This window comes from Passer domesticus, unplaced genomic scaffold (assembly GCF_036417665.1).
Source record: "Passer domesticus isolate bPasDom1 unplaced genomic scaffold, bPasDom1.hap1 HAP1_SCAFFOLD_72, whole genome shotgun sequence".
NCBI classification, from domain to species: domain Eukaryota; kingdom Metazoa; phylum Chordata; class Aves; order Passeriformes; family Passeridae; genus Passer; species Passer domesticus.
In genome coordinates, this window is record NW_026990171.1 from 147498 (window position 1) to 153253 (window position 5756).

The 5756-nt window shown below is 49.0% G+C and overlaps 1 long non-coding RNA gene across 2 annotated transcripts; it reads right to left on the reverse strand.

Moving 5' to 3' along the window:
* Nucleotides 1-2580: 2580 nt before the first annotated feature.
* LOC135293121 (uncharacterized) lies at nt 2581-5480 on the reverse strand. 2 transcript variants are annotated; one of them, XR_010355253.1, is made up of 6 exons: nt 4966-5480; nt 3881-3921; nt 3738-3779; nt 3600-3652; nt 3339-3525; nt 2581-3253 (listed from the first exon to the last, which is right to left on the reverse strand). It is a non-coding gene; the product is annotated as an uncharacterized LOC135293121 (long non-coding RNA). The 2 variants fall into 2 exon arrangements; XR_010355254.1 differs by lacking the exon at nt 3600-3652.
* Nucleotides 5481-5756: the final 276 nt, after the last annotated feature.

A 5756-nucleotide genomic window follows, 5' to 3' on the forward strand; every position in this document is an offset into this window, starting at 1 on the left:
CGGCTGTGCTCTCAGGCCAACGCCGACATCTCAGGCTACGCCTGGGTAAAGGGGAGACGAGGTGACGCGGCACTGCTGAGAACTGAGCGGACCCTCCCTCCCCCTCAATACCTCCCGGACTCACCGTGACTCCTCAGCCATGCCTGAGGGCTATCCAGAAGAGACCCTAAAATAGACAATTTCAAGACTTCATGACAGAGTCCTGCAATACCTCCACAGGGCTCACAAGAGCAGCAAACTTGGTCCATCAGCTGGTTGGTGACAGGGGCTTAGCAGAACCTGAGTAGATGGCCTAAAGCACACAAACAAGAACAGAGGCTTAGAGTTGCACCAGAAATTGAGACCCCAGCAATAACAACTGCTTCTGCCCACTGCTCACCTTGCCCACTTGAACTGAACTGTTGCTATATGCCTTTACTTCCTAAAATAAAGAAAAAGAAAAATGCTGTAACAGAGTCACCATTTACACTCCCCCTGCAGAGACAAACTGCTGGGACTGACCTGCTCAGGGGAACCCACTCACCTGGGATGGGGTGCTCCGCCATAGATTTTATCCATCTGCATCTGAAAGAAAGTCAGGACAAAAGTCAGAGGGCTGCAGGACAACTTCACAGCTCCAGACATCTTGGGTCAACCTAGGAATACCAGGTAGAGACCAACTACACCCCACACTACAAATTTCAAGCCCCCAGGATTTGTCCTATCACACCAGACTATGCAGCAGGGCAGAGCAGCTCCGGCACAAATATGTGCAGACACCCGTGACACAGGACAGGACGTGACAAACAAAGGGGACACAACAGGAACAGACATCACTTGGCAAGAAGAATGACTGCAAGGACCAAGAGAATGCAAAATGAAATGACTGAGGTGAGACCAATGGTGAGCTGACGATGCTCAGAGAGCCCTGGAGGAAGAAGATGCTAACTGAATGATTTATTGCAAGAACTGCAAAGACGGATGCCTGTGAATCCTACTGTCAGAATCCTCTACCTATCCATGCATTCTTACAAGTCCTAATCTGCCATAATGGATCCTTGCAAGGCACAGCAGTAGGTACAGCTCAGAACAAGACCTGCAAAGACATCAGACTGGATGCTCCTAAAGAGAAATGCAATTCCAATGCCTGTTTGAGCTCCCGAGTCAAAAGTCCTACTGGTGCCAGGCCAAGAAATGCAGAGATCACAGATGCTAAGGATGATGCCAGGGTTTCTGATAGGCCACTCAAAGGGCTAAGGTAAAAGACATGAGACAGCCAAACACACAGAATGCACGACAGACAAGTGACACGATACACTCCAGGATTGCTCTGCCCTGCGATCAAAAGTGACACTTGGCTTTTGTGTGGCCTAAGGGGCCGCTTCTTGGACATCCCCATCTCCAAAGCAGCCTCAAAACCCCCTCCCCGAGAGTTCCAACCCAGCACCCCACTATCATCCCCTCTCTGGGTCATAGGCCTTGACTTATCTGCGGATGCTGGTCCGGGTCAGGTGCCAAAGAAGGCTGTCTGGGAAGTTCCTGATGTCACCAGGCCGTTGCCTCTTAGTTAGCTGCATTCAAGAAAACAGAGCATCAATGCCAGATCTTGGCAGCGCATCGGCCAAAACCCGACAATTCTGTTACTCACCGTTCTCCTAGCAATGCCTGGGTCTCTTATGAAGGCCGCACGCTTCGGCTGCACTCAGAGGCTGACGCCGTCGTCGCAGGGTTCGCCTCGGTTGAGGGGAGAAAAGGTGATGTGGCATTGCTGAAACCAGAGTGGACCCCCACTCCTCCTCCCTATTCCCCGACTCACTGCAACTCCTCAGCAGTTGCCAAAGGCTACCCGGGTCACACTTTTAAATAGAAAAGGCAGAGGCTTCATCATCAACTCCTGTAATACCTCCACAGGGCTCATGAGAGCAGCGATCACAGTCCATTGGCCAGTGTGTGACAGGGAGTTATGCATACTCCAAATGGATTGCCTAAAGCACACAAATGAGAATGCATGCTTAGAGTTGCACCAGAGATTGAGATCTCAGCAATAACAACTGCTTCTGTCCACTAGTCACTGCTCACCTTGACCACTTCGCCTTGGCTGCTGCTAGATGGCTTTACTTCCTAAAAATAAAGAACAATGCAGTAACACAGAGTCACCATTTACACTCCCCCTGCACAGACAAACAGGGACTGACCTGCTCAGGGGAACCTACTCACCTGGGATGGGGTGCTCTGCTATGGATTTTATCCACCTGCATCTGAAAGAACGTCAGGACAAAAGTCAAAGGGCTGCAGGACAACTTCACAGCTCCAGACATCTTGGGTCAACCTAGGAATAGCATCTAGAGTCCAACTACACCCCACACTACAAATTTCAAGCCCCCAGGATTTGTCCTGTCCCACCAGGCTATGCAGCAGGGCAGAGCAGCTCCGGCACAAATATGTGCAGAGACCCGTGACACAGGACAGGACGTGACAAACAAAGGGGACACAACAGGAACAGAAATCTCAGGGCAAGAAGGACTGCAAGGACCGAGAGATTGCAAAATGAGAGGACTGAGGTGAGACCGATGGTGCGCTGACGATGCTCAGAGAGCCCTGGAGTAAGAAGATGCTAACTGAATGATTTATTGCAAGAACTGCAAAGATGGATGCCCGAGAATCCTACTGTCAGAATCCTCTACCTATCCTTGCTTTCTTACAAGTCTGAATCCGCAATAATGGATCCTTGCAGGCTGCAGCTGTCCCTTCAGCTCAGAACAAGACCTTCAAAGACATCTGACCGGAAGCTTCTAAAGAGAGATGCGCTTCTCATGCCTATCAGAGAGCCTGAGACAAAAGTCCTATGGCATTGGTGCCAGGCCAAGAAATGCAGAGATCACAGATGCCAAGAATGATGCCAGGGTTTCTGACAGGCCACTCAAAGGGCTAAGAAAAAAGACATGAGACATACAAACAACACATAATGCACAATAGACAAGTGACACAATACACACCGGGACTGCTCTGCCCTCCTGACCACAGCACTGGGATCAAAAGTGACACTTTGCTTTTGTGTGGCCGTAAGATGACTTTTCCTGGATAGCCTCATCTCCAAGCCTGACTCAAAAATCCCTCCCAGGGAGTCCTGATGCAGCAGCCCCCTTCCATCCCCTCTGTGAGTCATAGCCCTCAACTTATCTCTTGCATGTCCAGGAATGAGAATCCACATCAGGTGCAAAGGAAGGCCACCAGGCTGTCTGGGAGGTTCCTGCTGTCACCGGGCTGTCGTCTCCTAGTATGTCAGGATAAAGAAAACCAGACATCAGTGCATCATCTTAGCAGCACATCGACCAAAACCCAACAAGTCTGCTACTCACCGCCTCCTAAGAGTGACTGGGTCCTCGGGCCGCACGCTTCGGCCGAACTCCGAGACTGACGCTGTCGTCTCAGAGGAGACGAGGTGATGTAGCACAGCTGAGAACTGAGCGGACCCCGGCTCCTCCTCGATACCTCCCCGACTCACCACAACTCCTTGGTCATTCCTGAGGGCTACTCAGAAGCAACCTTTAAATAGAAAATTTCAAGGCTTCATCACAGGGTCCTGCAATACCTCCACAGGGCTCACAAGAGCAGCAAACCTGGTCCATCGGCCGGTTGATGACAGGGGCTTGGCATAACCTGAGCAGATTGCCTAAGGCACACAAACAAGAACAGAGACAGAGTTGCACCGGAACTTGAGACCCCAGCAATAACAGCTGCTTCTGCCCACTGCTCACCTTGCCCACTTGAACTTGACTGTTGCTATATGCCTTTACTTCCTAAAATAAAGAAAAAGAAAAATGCTGTAACACAGAGTCACCATTTACACTCCCCCTGCACAGACAGACAGGGACTGACCTGCTCAGGGGAACCTACCCACCTGGGATGGGGTGCTCTGCTATGGATTTTATCCATCTGCATCTGAAAGAAAGTCAGGACAAAAGTCAAAGGGCTGCAGGACAACTTCACAGCTCCAGACATCTTGGGTCAACCTAGGAATACCAGGTAGAGACCAACTACACCCCACACTACAAATTTCAAGCCCCCAGGATTTGTCCTATCACACCAGACTATGCAGCAGGGCAGAGCAGCTCCAACACAAATATGTGCAGACACCCGTGACACAGGACAGGACAAACAATGGGGACACAACAGGAACAGAAATCTCAGGGCAAGAGGAATGACTGCAAGGACCGAGAGAATGCAAAATGAAATGACTGAGGTGAGACCGATGGTGAGCCGCTGAGGCTCAGAGAACCCTGGAGGAAGAAGATGCTAACGGATTTATTTCTTCCAAGAACTGCAAAGATGGATGCCTGTAAATCCTGTGGTCAGCATCCTCTACCTATGCGCATATTCAAGAAGACATCACAGATGCTAAGAATGATGCCAGTTTTCTGAACGACTCCTCAAAGGGCTACAGTGAAAGACATGAGACACGCAAACACATACAATCTTATGAACTCCAGGACATTACAGCCCATGGCTAGAAAAGATGGATGGTGATATGGCTGGGAGCAAGGCCTCAGAACATGTCCTACTCGACGCTTCTGCGATGTGACTCGGAAACACGGCCGAGCCCGCCAGTAAAAGAACAAATGATATCGGCATCATGCAGAGAAGTGCGAGCGTTCAAGAACCTACGGCTGATGCTTGTGGTAAGGGCCTCGAGGGGAAAGAGGCAGAGATATCTGATCCGAGGGACCCCAAAGACACACTAGGTAACACAGTATACACCGGACAACACAACACAGACTGGAACTGTTCTGCACTGCGCACCCTACAGCTGTTAGCAAAGGTAGAGCCTCTCCTTTTGGGTGTCTTGAGAGGGCATTGCTTTTCCCCCTGCTAATTTTTAAATCTGTCCCAGGAATTTCCAACCCACTACTCTCCTATCATCCCATCTCCAGGCGGTGGCCCCCAACTTATCTTTTGGATGACCGGTGATGTGAGTCCATGCTGGACCTGAAATGAGTATGCCTCAGAGCACCTCTGCCACAATTGCCTGTTAACCTCTCAGTCAGCTGCAATAAAGTAAACCAAAAACAACATATGAGCTTTGTGTTATATGGGCCAACTCCCAGCAAGTCGGCTACTTGTCCTCTCCTGAGTGTGCCTAGGTCCTTGAGTCTCTGGCTTCACACTGAGTCCAAGCGTGTTATTGTGAGTGGCACCTGGGTTAGAGAGAGAAAGTTACATAGCATTTCTCTGACTGCAATGGATGAGCTTGTGTGCTGTAGACACTGTTTCTCACCCTGCTGCCCCCAAAACCACCCACGATACCTCCTAAATAGAGTCATTAAAAGCTTTTCACCCTCCCTCTCCTAATCACAATACTTAACTCATTTGAAGCCTCAATCTCAAATATCATCTTGGACACAGAGCAAATCCCTTTTGTGACATTATGAATCTGCTGAAAAATGTACTCCACTTGACACAATCTGGAATTTTGGAATTTCAGAAAGTTGCATTCCTCAAAAAAAAAAAAAAAAAAACCAAAAACAAAAAAAAAAAAAAAAAAAAAAAAAAACCAAAAAAAAAAAAACCCAAAGAACAAAAGCAGAAATTACAAAAGCACCTTACCACTCCCAAACCCACAATCCAAAAATCATGAACTTAAATACTCTCTATGCTCCATGCTGTTTTCCTCACAGTACCTTCAAAGCTCCTGTTGCTTTACATACCCAAAAGCACCTGCTGAAAACAAGCTGATATAAGCTGAGAGAGCTCTTACCTTAGCAGATCCCAGAGAGAGA